Below are 19,465 nucleotides of genomic sequence, written 5' to 3' on the forward strand. Positions count from 1 at the left end.
CCCCCACCCCCAACGGCAGCGCAAAGAGTATGAAGTAGTTCCCCCCCACCCCACCCCCGTCAGAGCTCTTTAAAAGTAACTTTTTAGGCGGCGCAGGGGTCTTGCGCCAAATTGTCTGCGCTGCAATATCAGCGTGCCGAAGTCTCATGCGCTTTTGTCCCGTCATTGTCTAGATGTGAGGGATCCACCGTCATTTTGGTCAGATCTTTTTCCGAGTTCTTACAGCTGACAGTGCTGCTTCACTATAGTGCTAGAGTTGGCTTCTGGGTTAGGTCCGGCTTAACTCTCTGCAGTCGGTCAGCCTGAGCTTGATCTGTAGTGACAGGTTTTCTCTTGAGCTCTGTTTTTGGTTGTTGTTGGTTTTTTTTTTTTTTTTTAATCATACGCATTATCTTTGCTAAATTCAGTGCCAATGAAGGAAAGTTGTTTTCCGAAGATGAAGGTTGTGCTGTTTAGACCCCTCATGGTATATTTCATATCTGCACTTACAGACAATCTCACCAAAATCTGACATTTCAATTCTATAAATTTCCTTGGTGTTAGGAAAAACATATAGAGGCATTTCTTATGTTCTTATGTTCTTATATAGGGCTCCTTTTACAAAGGTGCTTTAGGGCCTTAACGTGCGGCATAGCGTGCACTAAAATGCCACGAGCGCTAGCTCCTAAGGCCTACTCTTGGTCAGGCGGTAATTTTTCGGGTAGCGCACGCTATAGCATGCGCTAGTCCGGCGCACGCACTAAAAAACGCCAGAGCACCTTTGTAAAACCAGAGGGCGTGCTGAAAATTTCTCAGCCCAACCAACCAACTTCCTAAATTCTTAGCGTCATTTTGCCACTGTAGCTGAAATGAGTGTTATTTTATTTCTTTAAGAGTCAATTTGCAGAAACTAAATTCTATGGTGTGGGGGTTTTTTTTTTTTTTTTTACATTGTTTCAGATCATCGATTGAACTATGTCAACGTCTTTCTCTTCTTGGAACTTTCAGCACCCCCCTCACATAGGTTTGTTTCAATTTCACTATGGCCTATACCCCTTTTGCGTCAATACACATATTTCCCCCCCTTTCCGCAAATGATGGTACTTTTCAATTGTGGCAGAAGTTTTTGCATTGGAAGAAAACTGGCTCAGCGTTTTAAAAATCAGCCTCCTAGTCAAGAATCCGATTTTTTTTTTTTTTTTGCAAAAAATAAAAATTTACCCCCCCAAATGGAAAACTCCGGTTATATTTTTCATTTTCATCTGGTTCTGTAATTTGATTTTGCATACCTGGCTCCTCTCATGTAAATGATGCATACATTTCTTTTTCATTTTGCCATTTTTGCTTTATCTAAATTGCTCCGGTTTTTGGTTTGCCTTTTTTAAAAAATTACTTCTGTTGCTAGCCTACATTTCATATGAGTTGATTAAGTCAGTTCATTTTCAAGTTCACTAAGATTGGAGCCTAGTAAAATCGGTGTTAAAATGAAGTCCAGACTAGGCAGACGTCGAATAGCTCGTGTAACAAACTCAGAGAGCAAGGGAATAATTTAACAAATGGGAGCTCTCTACCATCATCATGCATAGTTGGAGCTACTTTGTCCTTCTGTTTTGGGTAGGTCGAACTTTTCCTTACAAGGATAGGAGGCCATGATGGATCTTTCTCCCATACCCAGGCTAGGACTTTAGGCAGCAGGCAGGAAGCCTTTGCCCGGGCTGATGGATGGAAGGGTCGACTTTGCGTTCGGGTCCTTAAAGGCCTAAAATACCTTGCCCGTGGGTAAGTAATGAACTTAAACTCCTCACAAATGCGGTATTCAGGTTTTAGAGATGTTGTGTCGGGTATCACTGTTCATGATTTTTGTCAGGTGTTGCCGTTGTCCAGCTCAACAAGTCTTTTCGCGCCAAATATTTCAAAATCCGCACACCTGTATTTGAGCTTATAACTATCATTTTCTAAATTAGCATTTACGTTTGGTTTTCTCGTAAGACAAAGTTTTAGATTAAGACTATCTGAGGGGATAATAGATACCCTTTTCTTTGCTCCCCCACACCAAACCGCTCAAGGTATGTTCAGGTTCCCCAATAAGCCTCAAACAGTATCCAATGCTAGAAGAGTGTTTCCCATTAAAGCTTTCTTGACTCCCGAGGTGTTCACATCCTTTTTTTTCTCTGCTGTTTAATTATGGTGGGTGTACTGTGATAAACACGGGAAGCACCACCTTAAAACAGGAAATGAAGGCAGCTGATCAGAACTGCATATTATATTCAAAGTGTGGTCACATCAGGGATTCCTACAATATTAGCCATTTATGTATTTTTTTCCTTTTTGGATAATTTCTAACATTACATTATGCTTTACAATGATCTGAAGGTAATTAACCAATTGTCCACAATGACTTAAAGATCTCATTCTGCAGATAGCAGGGCTGGATTAAAGGTTTTGTAGTCTCTAAACTGTGACATATAAGAAGCCCCCCTTTAGAATACATAGAAAGTAAATTTAATAGACAATACATTTAAAAAAATAATAAAAAATAATAATTATGATGCTTTTGAATTGTAATTTTCATTATTGACAGCTGTATGTAAACTTTTTTTTTTTTTGGTAGTATAAGGCCCATGTGTAATGAGCTAATGCTGGGAGAACACAGGGGAACCCCTGCAGAGTAGAACCTGTAGCAGAGGAAAGCCCTAGGGGAAGCCCAATTAGAGCTCTGACTGATGCACAGGGGTTCCTGGCTCCTACAACTGAAATGCAAAGCAGCTTTAATTTCATGCTGCCTGGGCAGTGGGGACCAGGTTGGATCTAATTTCTATCCTCCCCTTTCTGGTCCAACCATCCCCCCCCCCCCCTCTGCCGGTATGCAGCCTTAGCTTGGTTTCAGGGGGATGTCAGGTACAGCACAGGTTGGGGCTGGTGTTTACGGACTATGTTTGCTGCACAGGTCAATGCTCGAGAGTACCGTCCCTGTTGCTGCTCGGTTTGATTTTCAGGTAATGGGAGTAGGGATTATGGAGGCTGAAAGATGACCACTGGTGGGAGATGTCGCAGCATGAGCATATCTGCAGTTTTCAGTCATTTTGGCAGTGACTTGTTCAAGCGTTTCAGCAAGGAGCTATGCACAGCAGCAGTCAGCAGACATGGTAGTAGCTAATGAAGGCCGAGAAACGAAAACGCAAAGTGGAGCACAAGTTTCAGGGTATCCAGTAAACATTATTTATTCCTCAATTAAGAACATAAGAATAGCCTTACTGGTTCAGACCAATGGTCCATCAAACCCAGTAGCCCGTTCTCACAGTGGCCGATCAAGGCCGATCACTTGACCAAGACCCAAGGAGTAGCAATATTCTATACTACCAATCCAGGGCAAGCAGTGGCCACCCCATGTCTTTGTCAATAACAGACTATGGACTTTTCCTCCAGGAACTTGTCCAAACCTTTCTTAAAACCAGCTATGCTATCCACTCTTACCATATAAAAACAAGTCAAAGTAGCCTCAGGATTTATATAGGTACACACGGTGTCATTGATAGTACAACCTCACAAAAGTGAGATCCGGACCCAACACAGTCCGTGTTTCGGCCAATACAATGCCTTCATCAGGGGTCCTAAATCGATGGACACAATTAAACAACTGTTGAGATGTGTTGTGCACGAGCAAATTCTTCCACTCGCTCAGCGGACAGTAGAGCGTCTGTTGATTAATTATTGTAGTCTCTATTGTTAAGGTTTGTCCAAGGTTTTATATTGACAAGGGTAGAAAGAGCATTGGTAATTTTAGGGTACGAAAGAGGGTGGAGGGGGGGAGGGGGTATGGGCACAACTCAGCCATTCCAGATTCATATATTATTCAGTGCCTGAGGAATCACAAAAGAAGGTATGGTGCTTTGATCATGAATGAGTTGTCCAGTATGTCCAGTGCTGTTTCAGAATGGAGACCAGGATCCACTGGCATAATAAGTGTGTGCGGGGGGGAGAGGGGGGGCAGTCTGCCCTGGGCATGGTCTTTATAAAGGGCGCAAGCACCATGCAATTGCTCCCTTTCCCTTCCCTTGTACCACTTTAATTTTTCCTGCATGAGCAGCATTATGAACTTACTGCCTGCATTGGTGTCACCTCTTTCTGATGTCACTTCCGGGCCCCGCACCTGGGAAGTGATGTCAGAAGGATAGCCAATACGACAGAGGCAGCAAGTTCGTGCTGTTGCCCTCGCCTGGAAAATGAAGAAAGGTACAGGGAAGGGAAGGGGGTGCATGAAGGGTTGGGGGGGGTCAGGAAGGGTTCACGGAAGTTTCGCCCCCCACATTTCGCCCCAGCAATTCGCCCCTCACATTTCGCCCCCCGCACATTTCGCCCCCTGGATGTTTCGCCCCCACACATTTCGCCCCCCGCACATTTCGCCCCCCGGATGTTTCACCCCCACACATTTCGCCCCCGCACATTTCGCCCCTGAGTGTCAGACTATTCCTTTCGCAGGCGATTTCTTTGCCGACACGACGGCAGGCTACAAATTCAAAGTGCACAGCTGGCTGTTCTCACTGCCTCTAATTGTCGGCCCCTGCAGCTCCGGACTTCCCCACACCTGCTCTCTCTCCCCCCCCCCCCCCCCCCGATCACTATTATTTAAATGTTATGGCAGGCCACGGCGCTGTATCCATCGGAGGAGGCTTCTAACCTCGGCCATGAAGTTGCTGTTGCAGGAAGAGTTCCGGGGCAGGCCGAGGTTAGAAGTCTCCTCCGATGGATACAGGCGCCGTGGCTGCCATAAACATTTAAAATAATAGTGATCGGGGGGGGGGGGGAGAGAGCAGTGTTGGGAAGTCCGGAGCTGCAGGGCCGGCGTTAGAGGGAGTAAAGAGCTGATGGTGGCCACAGGGTCCCGCGATGGGGGGGGAGGGAGGAAGAAAGAAGATGGGGGGTCATAATCCAACGCTACCTCGGCCTGAGGTGTGGGGAAGTCCGGAGCTGCAGGGCCGGCGTTAGAGGGAGTAAGAGCTGAAATGGTGCCACAGGGTCCCGCGTTGGGGGGGGGGGAGGAGGAAGAAAGAAGATGGGGGTCATAATCCAACGCTACCTCGGCCATGAGGTGTGGGGAAGTCCGGAGCTGCAGGGCCGGCGTTAGAGGGAGTAAGAGCTGATGGTGCCACAGGGTCCCGCGTTGGGGGGGGGGGGGGGAGGAAGAAAGAAGATGGGGGTCATAATCCAACGCTACCTCGGCCTGAGGTGTGGGGAAGTCCGGAGCTGCATGGGCCGGCGTTAGAGGGAGTAAGAGCTGATGGTGCCACAGAGTCCCGCGTTGGGGGGGGGGAGGGAGGAAGAAAGAAGATGGGGGTCATAATCCAACGCTACCTCGGCCTGAGGTGTGGGGAAGTCCGGAGCTGCAGGGGCCGGCGTTAGAGGGAGTAAGAGCTGATGGTGCCACAGGGTCCCCGCGTTGGGGGGGGGTGGAGGGAGGAAGAAAGAAGATGGTGGTCATAAATCCAACGCTACCTCGCCTGAGGTGTGGGGAAGTCCGGAGCTGCAGGGCCGGCGTTAGAGGGAGTAAGAGCTGATGGTGCCACAGGGTCCCGCGTTGGGGGGGGGAGGGAGGAAGAAAGAAGATGGGGGGTCATAATCCAACGCTACCTCGGCCTGAGGTGTGGGGAAGTCCGGAGCTGCAGGGCCGGCGTTAGAGGGAGTAAGAGCTGATGGTGCCACAGGGTCCCGCGTTGGGGGGGGGGGAGGGAGGAAGAAAGAAGATGGGGGTCATAATCCAACGCTAACCTCGGCCTGAGGTGTGGGAAGTCCGGAGCTGCAGGGCCGGCGTTAGAGGGAGTAAGAGCTGATGGTGCCACAGGGGTCCCGCGTTGGGGGGGGGAGGGAGGAAGAAAGAAGATGGGGGTCATAATCCAACGCTACCTCGGCCTGAGGTGTGGGGAAGTCCGGAGCTGCAGGGCGCGCGTTAGAGGGAGTAAGAGCTTATGGTGCCACAGGGTCCCGCCGTTGGGGGGGGGGGAGGGAGGAAGAAAGAAGATGATGGGGTCATAATCCAACGCTACCTGACCTACGGCCTGAGGTGTGGGGAAGTCCGGAGCTGCAGGGCCGGCGTTAGAGGGAGTAAGAGCTGATGGTGCCTACAGGGTCCCTGCCGTATGGGGGGGGGGGAGGGAGGAAGAAAGAAGATGTGGGGGTCATAATCCAACGCAGGACCTCGGCCTGAGGTGTGGGGGAAGTCCGGAGCTGCAGGGCCGGCGTTAGAGGGAGGTAGAGCTGATGGTGCCACAGGGTCCCGCGTTGGGGGGGGGGGGGGGAGGAAGAAAGAAGATGGGGTCATAATCCAAACGCTACCTCGCCTGAGGTGTGGGGAAGTCCGGAGCTGCAGGGCCGGCGTTAGAGGGGAGTAAGAGCTGATGGTGCCACAGGGTCCCGCGTTGGGGGGGGGGAGGGAGGAAGAAAGAAGATGGGGGTCATAATCCAACGCTACCTCGGCCTGAGGTGTGGGGAAGTCCGGAGCTGCAGGGCCGGCGTTAGAGGGAGTAAGAGCTGATGGTGCCACAGGGTCCCGCGTTGGGGGGGGGAGGGAGGAAGAAAGAAGATGGGGGTCATAATCCAACGCTACCTCGGCCTGAGGTGTGGGGAAGTCAGGAGCTGCAGGGCCGGCGTTAGAGGGAGTAAGAGCTGATGGTGCCACAGGGTCCCGCGTTGGGGGGGGGAGGAGGAAGAAAGAAGATGGGGGTCATAATCCAACGCTACCTCGGCCTGAGGTGTGGGGAAGTCCGGAGCTGCAGGGCCGGCGTTAGAGGGAGTAAGAGCTGATGGTGCCACAGGGTCCCGCGTTGGGGAGGGGAGGGAGGAAGAAAGAAGATGGGGGTCATAATCCAACGCTACCTCGGCCTGCCCCGGAACTCTTCCTGCAGCCACCACCCGCCTAGGCAGGAACATGAAGTTGCTGTTGCAGGAAGAGTTCGGGGCAGGCCGAGGTTAGAAGTCTCCTCCGATGATACAGCGCCGCGGCTGCCATAACATGAAGTTGCTGTTGCAGGAAGAGTTCCGGGGCAGGGCCGAGGTTAGAAGTCTCCTCTGATGGATACAGCGCCGCGGCTGCCATAACATTTTAAAATAATAGTGATTCGGGGGGGGGGGGGGGGGGGAAGAGCAGGTGTGGGGAAGTCCGGGAGCTGCCAGGGCCGGCGTTAGAGGGAGTAAGAGCTGATGGTGCCACAGGGTCCCGCGTTGGGGGGGGGAGGGAGGAAGAAAGAAGATGGGGGTCATAATCCAACGCTATCCTCGGCCTGAGGTGTGGGGAAGTCCGGAGCTGCAGGGCCGGCGTTAGAGGGAGTAAGAGCTGATGGTGCCACAGGGTCCCGCGCTGGGGGGGGGGGAGGGAGGAAGAAAGAAGATGGGGGTCATAATCCAACGCTACCTCGGCCTGAGGTGTGGGAAATCCGGAGCTGCAGGGCCGGCGTTAGAGGGAGTAAGAGCTGATGGTGCCACAGGGTCCCGCGTTGGGGGGGGGGAGGGAGGAAGAAAGAAGATGGGGGTCATAATCCAACGCTACCTCGGCCTGAGGTGTGGGGAAGTCCGGAGCTGCAGGGCCGGCGTTAGAGGGAGTAAGAGCTGATGGTGCCACAGGGTCCCGCGTTGGGGGGGGGGGAGGGAGGAAGAAAGAAGATGGGGGTCATAATCCAACGCTACCTCGGCCTGAGGTGTGGGGAAGTCCGGAGCTGCAGGGCCGGCGTTAGAGGGAGTAAGAGCTGATGGTGCCACAGGGTCCCGCGTTGGGGGGGGGAGGGAGGAAGAAAGAAGATGGGGGTCATAATCCAACGCTACCTCGGCCTGAGGTGTGGGGAAGTCCGGAGCTGCAGGGCCGGCGTTAGAGGGAGTAAGAGCTGATTTGTTGCCACAGGGTCCCGCGTTGGTGGGGGGGGAGGGAGGAAGAAAGAAGATGGGGGTATAATCCAACGCTTACCTCGGCCTGAGGTGTGGGGAAAGTCCGGAGCTGCAGGGCCGGCGTTAGAGGGGAGTAAGAGCTGATGGTGCCACAGGGTCCCGCGTGTGGGGGGGGAGGGAGGAAGAAAGAAGATGGGGTCATAATCCAACGCTACCTCGGCCTGAGGTGTGGGGAAGTCCGGAGCTGCAGGGCCGGCGTTAGAGGGAGTAAGAGCTGATGGTGCCACAGGGTTCCCCGCGTTGGGGGGGGGGAGGGAGGAAGAAAGAAGATGGGGGTCATAATCCAACGCTACCTCGGCCCTGAGGTGTGGGGAAGTCCGGAGCTGCAGGGCCGGCGTTTAGAGGGAGTAAGAGCTGATGGATGCCACGGGAGTCCCGCGTTGGGGGGGGGGGAGGGAGGAAGAAAGAAGATGGGGGTCATAATCCAACGCTACCTCGGCCTGAGGTGTGGGGAAGTCCGGAGCTGCAGGGCCGGCGTTAGAGGGAGTAAGAGCTGATGGTGCCACAGGGTCCCGCGTTGGGGGGGGGGGAGGGAGGAAGAAAGAAGATGGGGGTCATAATCCAACGCTACCTCGCCTGAGGTGTGGGAAGTCCGGAGCTGCAGGGCCGGCGTTTAGAGGGAAGTAAGAGCTGATGGTGCCACAGGGTCCCGCGTTGGGGGGGGGAGGGAGGGAAGAAAGAAGATGGGGGTCAATAATCCAACGCTACCTCGGCCTGAGGTGTGGGGAAAGTCCGGAGCTGCAGGGCCGGCGTTAGAGGGAGTAAGAGCTGATGGTGCCACAGGGTCCCGCGTTGGGGGGGGGAGGGAGGAAGAGAGAAGATGGGGGTCCATAATCCAACGCTACCTCGGCCTGAGGTGTGGGGAAGTCCGGAGCTGCAGGGCCGGCGTTAGAGGGAGTAAGAGCTGATGGTGCCACAGGGTCCCGCGTTGGGGGGGGGGGAGGGAGGAAGAAAGAAGATGGGGGTCATTATCCAACGCTACCTCGGCCTGCCCCGGAACTCTTCCTGCAGCCACCACCCGCCTAGGCAGGAACATGAAGTTGCTGTTGCAGGAAGAGTTCCGGGGCAGGCCGAGGTTAGAAGTCTCCTCCGATGGATACAGCGCCGCGGCTGCCATAACATGAAGTTGCTGTTGCAGGAAGAGTTCCGGGGCAGGCCGAGGTTAGAAGTCTCCTCCGATGGATACAGCGCCGCGGCTGCCATAACATTTAAAATAATAGTGATCGGGGGGGGGGGGAAGAGCAGGTGTGGGGAAGTCCGGAGCTGCAGGGCCGGCGTTAGAGGGAGTAAGAGCTGATGGTGCCACAGGGTCCCGCGTTGGAGGGGGGAGGGAGGAAGAAAGAAGATGGGGGTCATAATCCAACGCTCAGGGGCGAAATGTGCGGGGGCGAAATGTGTGGGGGCAAAACATCCGGGGGGCGAAATGTGTGGGGCGAAATGTGTGGGGGCGAAATGTGTCTGGGGGCGAAATGTGGGGGGCGAAATGTGAGGGGCGAATTGCTGGGGGCGAAATGTGGGGGGCGAACCTTCCGGATCCCGTCAGGAAGGAGCTGGGGGGGGGCAGAGAAGAGGGCAGAGGGCCATCAAGCCCAGTAGCCCGTTCTCACTGTGGCCAATCCAGGTCACTAGTACCTGGCCAAAACCCAAGGAGTAGCAACATTCCATGTTACCGATCCAGGGCAAGCAGTGGCTTCCCCCATGTCTATCTCATTAACAGACTATGGACTTTTCCTCCAGGAAATTGACCAAACCTTTCATAAAACCAACTATGCTATCCGCTCTCACCACAACCTCTGGCAATGCATTCCAGAGCTTAACTATTCTCTGAGTGAAAAAATTATTTTATGGCCTACTAGCAATCATTGTTTCTGGTTCCCATGAAAACAGAATGGGAACTATACCTTTTTAAAACAGGGCCCTATATTACCATCATAAGTAATGGCACAGCGAGGGTGAGAAGCACCCGGGGTGGTGGCATCCCTCCCCCGCCCCACCCACCACTGCATGTGCACACCCCTCCCCTTGTACTGCTTTAATTTTCCTGGTGCAAGCAGCATCACCAATTTACTGCCCACATTGGCATCAGCTCTCCCTCTGATGTCACATCCTAGGTGCGGGACCCTGAAGTACATCATAGAGAGAGCTGACGCTGGCATGAGCAACAGATTGGAGTTGCTGCTCATACCGGTAATGAGCTAGAGGTATGGTGGGGGGCGGGGGAGTGAAGGCACATGTGGTAGGGGAGGAGTGGAAGCGTAAGGGGGTGGTGGTGAGAGGAGGACGGGTGCAGGGGCCACCAGCAAGACGGTGCCTGGGGCATCCGGCACTCCCCCCCGCCCCCCCTTACTACACCAATGATCATAAGGCTTCATGGTACAACTTGTAGGTCACTTGTCTATTATTCACTCAACCTGAGTTCAGCAGATAGATAAAAAAATAAATTAATTTAGTTGAGTTGTCAGAGGGATCAGAAGATATTTCTCTTGGATTTGTGATCTGATACTAAAAAGGTGATCCACCATAAAAAGCAAAGAGGTGGAAAGAAATAATGCAGAATCAGTCAACCCATTTGATATTCTACTCCTGAACCGCAGGACTTGAGATATTTCTTTCATTAGGTACAAATTGCTATTTGAACCATCATTTTAGGAGCTTGTTTTTATAACAAGCCTAAATGGCCATATAAGAAGTCCAAAAAGCACCTGTTTTATAAATATCTATCAAAAAACTATCCAAATGAAGCATAAAATGAACAATAATATTCCTCAAAAACACTTCCGCAAATATATACTGTATCTTGTCAGTAAATATTCAGTATCTTCTTGTGGATAATAAAAATCTTATTCAGATACGATCTTCGTTTATGGATCTCATACATAAAGCAAGAAACCTGTAAATTTACTTCACAGGTTTATTGTTTTAATATTATAAATGTCTGATTTTTGTTTTGTTTTTGAATTGTGGATGATGATTTTGTAATCCACCAAGAACATAGGATTATGCAGAATACAAATAAACAGCTAAACAAATTAACCCCCCTTTTACAAAACTGCAGAAGTGGTCTTTAGCACAGGACGGCTTGCTGCTCCCGACACTCATAGGAACTCTGTTGGGGACAGCGCAGAGCATTCAGCACACCAGTCGGTGCTAAAAACTGCTTTTGTGGTTTTGTAAAAAGAGGGGGGGGATTGTAAATAAACAAGCCCATCATTTTCTGCATGGACCCAATAAAGGTGACCCGTCAAAAGCTCGCCTGACATTGGCATGCCAACAATCCCACGGTGACATTTGCGCGCAGGACAGATGCATGCCACCTTTCTGGCCTTCCCATTTGTGCTGTGAGGGGTGTGTGCATTAAACTTACAAGTCCTCGCTTTTCCATTGGGGGTGTGTGGGAAACATAGGAGGGACCATAGGAGGGGCTTTAGGCATCCATATCAATCAGAGCCTTAGGTCCCTTCCAAATGCATTCAGGGAGGGGCCTAAAGCTCTGATTGGCTTTATACAACCTGAGCCAATCAGAGCCTCAGGCCCCTCCTTGGTGCATCCCAAGATGCACCGGGGAGGGGAAGGCCCATTTTAGATGACGCAGGAAGCTGAAAGGAGTAGATCCGCATCCCTCCAGCTCATCAACTTTGAGGTAAGGGGGAGGGAGCAGCAGAGACAGTGGCGGGGGGGGGGGGGTGTTACTTGCCAGCAGGGGAGAGTTGGCATCTCTCCTGCTCTGAGGGCAGGGGGCAGGTAAAGTAAGGGGGAGAGGGATGGGGGTGGCGGAGATGGCAGGGGGGTTACTTGTCAGCGGGGGAGAGTGGGCATCTCTCCCACTACAGGGGGAGGGGGTCAGGTCGGTTGTGGTGAGATTTTTAGTGCAGTGGGAGAGTACACTAAAAACTTCGCCATGACTGACCCGATTCCACCTGCAGCGGGAGTGATGCCCAAACTCTCCCGCTGCAGGGGGGGGGGGGGTCAGATCAATCATGGCAAGGTTTTTGTGCAACAGGAGAGTGTGAGCATCTCTTCTGCTGCAGGGATAGTCGGGTCAGTCACGGTGAGTTTTTTAGTGCAACAGGAGATGTGTGGGCATCTCTCCCACTGCAGGGGGGGGGGGGGTCACTGCCGTTCCAGGAGGAGGGTGATTTTTGCTGCCACTGTTGCCGGGAAGGGGTATTGTGATACAGCAGAGAGAATGGGCATCTTTCCCGCTGCATCACAACACAGGGGTTTCTAGCAGTCTGTGACAATGACCGGCTCCCCTGGACCATTTGCTTTTTTTAGTCACCAAAAGCCCATGCTGCTTTTTAAAAATGGCTTGGCATTTTTTAAGAATCCACTGGAGGGCTCATTTCAATGTTGAAGAGCCCATTTGTATGTCAGTGTCAGAGACTGCTAGAATCCTCGCTAAAGCCGAGAGATAATCCCTTTTGATAATTTGTCGCTAAACTGTGTACAGGCTAAACTGCCGGAAAACTGTTTAGTGACGGCGTTAAAGTTTTGAGAATCTGGGCCTTTAGACCGCTTTCCAGAGAACCTTGGTGACTTAAGCAAAGTGAAAGATTTCACCAAGACATAAAAACAATGGAAGCCAGATACCAAGGAAGATGGGATACTCACATGATGGCAGACTTATGCGGGATCTTATGCGGGATTGTCCTGGCGGATCCCACTCTCGGAAGTCTTATAAAAGGAGCTTCTTGTGTGTCAAATGACTGGAATGTTTGTGTCATAAACTTGTGCTTTTGGTATGAAATAAGTAGATTTTCAAGTTGTACACTTTTCTTTTAATTTTTAATATGCTTCCTTCAAGCTTAAAAGATATTGATTTAAACACTACACTAAAATATCCTGATTTTTTTTTTATAATGGGCAAGCAGAGTGAAGAGCGGTATATGGCAGAGCTGATGGGAGAAAACTGGTGCCATTTTTGGAATCAGCAGGTCAAATATACCCTGAAACAGGTCTAACATTTGAGGTACTGAAATGAGTGTTGACCAGTGGAATTGGCACTATTAACACCTCACAATTGCTGTTAATTGAACTTAACTGAATGCAAGGCACCTAACTTGAAAACAGCAATTCTGTAAAAAGTAGTTCAAAGTGCCTACCTATAAGTGGGCGTGGCTAGGAGGTGGATCGTGGGTGTGTATATTAGAGAATGACACGGTGACAAAATTCATCACCGTTCCCGTCCCCGCGGATAACCGCGGTAAACAATCTTCATGTCATTCTTTAAGGAAAGAGGGAAGAATCAGAGTATGAATGGCCACAACCACTGACCCACAAGCTTTGCTTTGAAGAATGCTGGTGTAGAAGGACTGAGGTTGAGATAGACACTAAAGAATGACAGTCTCTGGTATCCAGAGCAGATATTTTGATGTCATAATGCCTCATTCCACCAGTGCCTAAGAGCCAATCACATCAGTGATGTCACAATGGCTTCATTATCCTTGGCTCACATAAGAATCAGAGTATGAATGGCCACAACCACTGACCCGCAAGCTTTGCTTTGAAGAATGCTGGTGTAGAAGGACCGAGGTTGAAATAGACACTAGAAAATGACATGGGATTATTTCCCGCGGTTATCCGCGGGGACGGGAACGGTAATGAATTTTTTCACCGTGTCATTCTCTAGTGTATATGATAGGGATCTCAAAGTCCCTCCTTGAGGGCCGCAATCCAGTCGGGTTTTCAGGATTTCCCCAATGAATAGGCCTGGGATCTATTCGCATGCATTGCTTTCAATGCATATTCATTGGGGAAATCCTGAAAACCCGACTGGAATACGGCTCTCGAGGACCGGAGCTGCCCACCCCTGTTCTATATAGTGAGCCAAACTTTTATAGAATCGCTCTTAGCACCGCACCAGTTGGTGCCAATTTTTAGGCAATCTATGTAGAATCAGGGCCTCAATGCGTAAAATACACATGATCCATGTATTGTATATGCACATTTCTGCCTTCTCTTGAGCAGGTATAAAAGTCCGCCGGTTCATTTGAACTGTGATTTCTGCAGGATCTGCACATCATACTTTGTGAGACATATTGAGCACCCCCTTGCAGTCAGGTTTTTCAGGATATCCACAATGACTAGGCATGAAATTGATTTTCATTCTTCCAGCAGAACGCAGAGGAAAGCACTCACCTATGTCAGGCATAGGTTTGCGACATCCACCTATCTTTCGAAGAGACTCCTCGGGACCCCTGAGGAAGACATTGAGGTCAAAACCAGACTGAGTCGGGTCCTCTTCGTTCTTTTTGTAGTTGTGGATTGTTTTCACCTGTTCCAAGCTGTGGATTATCTTCTTGAAATAATAAAGTCTGCTTCAGTTTCATCAGACTCCACAGTATTTTTTTGTGTGTTGAAATTGATTTGCATACACTGCCCTCCATCTATATGCAAATCATTTTCCTGCATATTCATTGTGGATATCCTGAAAACCTGATTGGCAAGGAGATACTCCAGGACTGACTTGGGAAAACTGAACTATAGGGCTGGTATAATATCATTGCACCTTAGAATAAACATGTGTTTTGGCTACTTACTTTCTACATGGGGTTGATTCATAGGTGTCAGGTCAAAAGCGCGCCGGGGACAAAGGTGTGCCCAGGACAATTGAGCACAGCGCACACCGCTGCACCGCTCTAATTACTGTTTTTAGCGCTCGACGGGGGGGGGCCCCCCCACTTTACTTAATAGACATCGCGCCGCGTTGTGGGGGGTGTGGGGGGTTGTAACCCCCCACATTTTACTGAAAACTTCACTTTTTCCCTGTTTTTAGGGAAAAAGTTCAGTTTACAGTAAAATGTGGAGGGTTACAATCCCCCATAACGCCGGTGCGATGTCTATTAAGTAAACTGGGGGGGTTCCCCAACAAAAACCCCCATCGGAGCCCCTAAAAACTGTAATTTAGAGTGGCATGGCGGCGCACGCTGCGCTCAATTGTCAGCACGCGCTTTTGTCTTTCGTGCCGTTGTCTATGAACCGATTCATAAGTCAGGTCAACTATTTTTTTTTTCTTTCAAAAATGCACCAGCAGTGTAAGTCTAATATATATGTTTGAAAATGTGTGACATGTACTTTGTAATGTTTGCCACCAGATGAGAGATGAGTGCAGCGGTCTCTGGTAAGGGAGAAACAAAAAGCAACAATTTGAAATCATTGTTTTATTAAAAAACTAGTAACACATTTATTTACTTATTTTGATTTCTATCCCGTTCTCCCAGAAGCTCAGGACGGGTTATAGGTAGACATTCACAATCGTTTGAAACAGACTAGTCATGACAACAAATAGGTTACAGTAGACAATAACAGAGCTTATTCTAGAGACCAGACTGGTCATAGCGAAGCGTACTAGGAGAAGTATATTGAAGAGGCAGTTTTTTAATGGCCCGATTGGCGGAAGACGAAGGTTTTTACTGCTCTGCTTTACTGTTAGCTGTTTCACTAAACCAAGCACTCAGTCAGCTTGAGAGCGAGTACGTTTAACTGTTAACAACCTTCAAAGCATTGTCATGTAGGATTACGGCATTGTGCAGCAGTTCTGGACGCTTTTCCCTTACTGCACAATACAGGTGGTACTGCAGAAATGACTTGTATTACTGTGCATTCACGGGTGTCCCTCACAAACTGGATGACACACAAGCCGAATTGGGAGACTCCTTTGAAGGATGTTAACAGTTAAACAGTTTGCACTTGTACTTTGTTGTACACTATATTCCATAATAAAACAATGATTTCAAATGTCATGTTTAATGCTTCTTAGCAGTGTGGCCCATCCAGTCTGCCCGTCCGCAGTAACCATTATCCTCTTCCTCTCTCTTAAGAGGATCCCACGTGATTATCCCAGACTTTCTTGGAATCAGACACAGTCTCTGTCTCCCCCCACCTCTTCCGGGTGACTGTTCCACGCATCTATCACCCTTTCTGTTATATAAATATTTCCTTAAATGACTCCTGAGCCTATCACCTCTTATTTCATCCGATGCCCTCTCATTCCAGAGCTTCCTTTCAAATGAAAGAGACTTGACTCATGCGCATTTATGCCACATAAGTGTTAAAATGTCTCTATCATATTTTGCCTTTCCTCCAAAGTATACATATTGAGATCTTTAAGTCTGTCCCCACATGTCTTATGACGGAGTCACCATTTTAGTAGCCTTCCTCTGGACCGACTCTATCCTTTTTATATCTTTTTGAAGGTGCGGCCTCCAGAATTGTACACAATATTCTAAATGGGGTCTCACCAAAGTCTTATACAGTCCTTTTGTTGTTATTCTTTATTCATTCTCTTTCCTGTATTGTAGTTCTCCCCCTCTCCTGCTTGTTATTAGTTCATTGATTTTGTGTTTTGTGTTCATCTGAGTTAAAATTTGTTTATCGTTGATGTTTTTAATTTGTTCTTCCCCCTTATTTTACTATTGTAAAATACTTAGTATTTGATAAGCGTTCAATCAAATTTACAATATACTTGGAAACTTGCACATGCATGCACTGCTGAAAATAGCGTGCACTCTTTCAGAAAGTGCCACCCCCCTCACTATTGGCAGGTAGTGCACACTCTTTCTGAACATTCATGTGCCATGGTTTGCACATGCATGCACTGTTGAAAATAGCGTGCACTCTTTCAGAAAGTGTCACATCCCTCACTATTGACAGGTAGTGCACCTCTTTCTGAACATTCATGTCCCATGGTTTGCACATGCATGCACTGTTGAAAATAGCGTGCACTCTTTCAGAAAGTGTCACACCCTTACTATTGGCAGGTAGTGCACACTCTTTCTGAACATTCATGTGCCATGGTTTGCACATGCATGCACTGTTGAAAATAGCGTGCCCTCTTTCAGAAAGTGTCACACCCTCACTATTGACAGGTAGTGCACACTCTTTCTGAACATTCATGTGCCATGGTTTGCACATGCATGCACTGTTGAAAATAGCGTGCACTCTTTCAGAAAGTGTCACATCCTCACTATTGACAGGTAGTGCACACTCTTTCTGAACATTCATGTGCCATGGTTTGCACATGCATGCACTATTGAAAATAGCGTGCACTCTTTCAGAAAGTGCCACCCCCCTCACTATTGGCAGGTAGTGCACACTCTTTCTGAACATTCATGTGCCATGGTTTGCACATGCATGCACTGTTGATAAAATAGCGATGCACTCTTTCAGAAAGTGCCACTCCCTCTACATTGGCAGGTAGTGCACACTCTTTCTGAACATTCATGTGCCATGGTTTGCACATGCATGCACTGTTGAAAAATAGCGTGCACTATTTCAGAAAGTGCCTACTCCCTCACTATTGGCAGGTAGTGCACACTCTTTCTGAACATATCATGTGCCAATGGTTTGCACATGCATGCACTGTTTGAAAAATAGCGTGCGCTCTTTCAGAAAGTGCCACTCCCTCACTATTGGCAGGTAGTGCACACATCTTTCTGAACATTCATGTGCCATGGTTTGCACATGCATGCACTATTGAAAATAGCGTGCACATCTATTCAGAAAGTGCCACCCCCCTCACTATTGGCAGGTAGTGCACACTCTTTCTGAACATTCATGTGCCATGGTTTGCACATGCATGCACTGTTGAAAATAGCGTGCGTTCTTTCAGAAAGATATTCAGAGCACATCTAATTTATAAGAATCAAATAAGCAATACAATAGGATAATACAAAAAAATACATTCAATACAATAAGAATCACAATAATAATAGTTCATACAAATTTATATAATTCCTTCAAATTAAATTTTCATATGAACTAATCCCTTAATTTCATCCCCTACCCCCTACCTCTCTCCCCCCCCCCCAATGATATCCCTCACCCCGGATGAAAGTTGACAAAAATAAAGAATTAAAATAAATAACTGGAATGTAATTAGAAAACCTAATTTTCATCGTAAATCATTGAGAACCAAACTTCTTATTCTTGGGCGAAAGATTTTGAATATAAGGATCCCAAACCCCCATAAAAAAGACGAGTTTTTCTAGACGAACGTCAAAGCACATCTCTATAAGAAACTAAGCAGTTGCCTACATCTGGTAGTTTTAGCGTGAAAGCTCTTCTTAAATCCTACAATCCCTGAGCTTTACAGATGTGTTATGAAGACCGGTCCCTTGAGGGTCAAAACGGAAAAGGGGGGGGGGAGCCTATGGAGCCCCGTGCTTTATTAGCTTCTCCCCCCCCCCTTCACGTGCAGATGCAGAGGGGGCATGAGGGGGGGGGGGCAATCTTCCGCCTCGAAGGTGTCTGGCCTGAGCCTGGGTGGTCCCTCGCCGACTTCATTACCGCTGCGCCTCTTCCTGCCAAGCTCCACCGCCCAACCCCTCATCTACGAGCGGTTTATTTATTCTGATCGCTCCCTCCCTTGCAGAGGTTACAAGGAAGGATTGTTCGGGAGGGAGAAGCCGCAGATCAAGAAGCTGCAGAAGGGGGCCTTCTTCCCTGGAGCGCGCGGCGCGATCAGCGGGACCTCCCGCCAGACAGGGGAGCTGTCTGGACCCGGTGCGAGCAGGCTGGCCACAAACACCCCCCCCCCCCCTAGGACTGGAGGAATTGTTTTTCTTTTCTGGTCGGGTCACGTCGCAGGTCAAAGCAAAAGGAGAAAAGAAAGCACGTGCCTTATGCCAGCTTCAGCTGGGATTAGAGAAAGTATATTTTAATGACTTTTAGACCAACAAAGGAAGGGTGTTGAATGAAACGGGAGAAGCGAGGTGAAATGCAAAGAATTCACGTTAGGAAAAGCACGTGAGCTCGCGCTGTACAATGTCCTCATAGACTGGCAGGCGCAGGGGGGCCTCCGGAAATGATGCCTCCCCGCTTTGATTTATGAACCGCGATAAAGTTGCCCATTAACAAGCTGCTCCGGTAACCTTTCTAGTCTCACTGCCGTCTGGGCTTTCTCGTTGAGCTGTGACGGCAGAGACTTCGGGCGACTCAGGTAAGGGAATCCTCACTTCTTCCATGGGCAGGGCTGCCACAACTTAGCCCAGGGGTAGGGAACTCCGGTCCGCCAGAGCCGTATTCCATTCGGGTTTTCAGGATTCCCCCAATGGATATGCATGAGATCTATGTACATGCACTGCTTTCAATGCATATTCATTGGGGAAATCCTGAAAACCCGACTGGAATACGGCTCTCGAAGACCGGAATTCCCTACTCCTGACTTAGCCCCAGTGATCCATCCCCGTAGGCCAGGGGTGTCAAAGTCCCTCCTTGAGGGCTGCAATCCAGTCGGGTTTTCAGGATTTCCCCAATGAATATGCATGCGATCTATGTGCATGCACTGCTTTCAATGCATATTCATTGGGGAAATCCTGAAAACCCGACTGGAATACGGCTCTCGAGGTCCGGAGTTCCCTATCCCTGACTTAGTCCCAGTGATCCATCCCCGTAGGCCAGGGGTGTCAAAGTCCCTCCTTGAGGGCTGCAATCCAGTCGGGTTTTCAGGATTTCCCCAATGAATATGCATGCGATCTATGTGCATGCACTGCTTTCAATGCATATTCATTGGGGAAATCCTGAAAACACGACTGGAATACAGCTCTCGAGGACT

Source organism: Geotrypetes seraphini, chromosome 4 (assembly GCF_902459505.1).
Source record: "Geotrypetes seraphini chromosome 4, aGeoSer1.1, whole genome shotgun sequence".
NCBI classification, from domain to species: Eukaryota; Metazoa; Chordata; class Amphibia; order Gymnophiona; family Dermophiidae; genus Geotrypetes; species Geotrypetes seraphini.